Genomic DNA, 1,535 nt, shown 5'->3' on the forward strand with positions numbered 1-1,535 from the left:
AAGTTCATCTTTTAGAATTAACAGATTTTCTTCTCGAATTTAAAAACACCTGCTCCATTACATTCGTTAACATTACGACTCGATTCCCCGGGTTTCCACTGTGTCTTACCAAAGGACAACAAAACCTGGACAAAACAGGGTCTTTGTCAAGTTTAATCTTCAAATACCATGACAAACGTGCGATGACATTATTGAGAAAGGTTTAGCAAGGTTGCCAGTTTTTATTGTTTCTTTTTAAGGGCGATTGTTCCTGCGGTAATGTACGAATGTCCATCACTGAGTATGATATTAAATGAAACGAGACCTCGATCTAAAGCAGACACCTTGAACTGCATCGTCGGCAACCACGGTACTTCCTTCCGTTACACTGCATACATACTGTGGGACAATTGACTGACAAAATCTCGTTTTAAAAAATATGCATGGGTTACACTCAAATTTTGTTCAATAACATTTCAGTGTCAGTACCCTCCGTGGCCGTCTGGTCTTGGCTACTGCCAAATATTATTGTACTGAGAAGGCGGACCCGTTTCAACTCCGGCAATCGCCAGAGTATTTTTTCAATCGTAAAGCATCTGGTACTTTGCGGAACCAATAAAACTGATTCATTAATTATTCATGATTACGAGATTGTCTTGGCCAATTGCTTTTACATCGCTTCGTAGATTCATTCGAAAATTGCCTAAAACTTCATATCATTGGTCTCATTAATTTGTTATAAAAATAGTTTCAGAATCTTATGACCGCTATTGCTAAAAACAAATTCTTTCAAATCTTTAGAAACACTGTTCGTTAAAATCACATTTACCAAGCTAATTGGCAAGCAACATTTGGTGTGAAGCTAGAGGTATTTTCAAATATTGGATCTCTCAATTGCTCAAGGTTAGCTTTTTGCATAAATATTAGTATAAGATTTAGTGCTCATTAACCGATATAAGGTCCCAGTGAATTCCTAGTTTTCATTTAAAATAAAAATTTATTTCCTGAATGTGATAAATAGCTCTAAAATTGCCATTGTACCGGGACCATTGGATGCATGTTACCATTATTTATATCAGTAGTTTTCTCTGTTCTCAACATTTATAACTTAAATTCAAACGAAAAAGAAACTTTATATAAAAAGTGACCCCGACGTGATTTGAACACGCAACCTTCTGATCTGGAGTCAGACGCGCTACCGTTGCGCCACAGGGCCTTGCTGACCAATGATGTTCAAAAGTTTAATATCAACATAACACTAATATTCGCAATTTGCCTTATGATCCAAAGTATACTATACTTTTGAATGTCAATAAAGTACAAATTATTTTGAATTATAACTTCATGATTTAAGTTTCAATGACAAGCGATATAGCAATAGTTTTAAGGAGGGTACCAGGAGGAAAGCCATGATTTGACCTACAACTTTAAATTGCTTTTTTAATCGATCAAAACCATCTACATCTAGGTGCAAATTACCACATATATGAGCTCTATATATTACCATTCACGTGAACAACAGCATTTCTACAAAATCCGAAATGTATTGCCAGAAT

The 1,535-nt window shown here is 35.5% G+C and overlaps 1 non-coding gene across 1 annotated transcript; it reads right to left on the bottom strand.

The window, feature by feature from the left end:
• Window positions 1-1,123: 1,123 nt before the first annotated feature.
• Trnaw-cca (transfer RNA tryptophan (anticodon CCA)) lies at window positions 1,124-1,195 on the bottom strand. The gene has a single exon. It is a non-coding gene; the product is annotated as a tRNA-Trp (tRNA).
• Between the last annotated feature and the right edge of the window lie 340 nt (window positions 1,196-1,535).

Source organism: Mya arenaria, chromosome 6 (genome assembly GCF_026914265.1).
Source record: "Mya arenaria isolate MELC-2E11 chromosome 6, ASM2691426v1".
Classification (NCBI taxonomy): Eukaryota; Metazoa; Mollusca; class Bivalvia; order Myida; family Myidae; genus Mya; species Mya arenaria.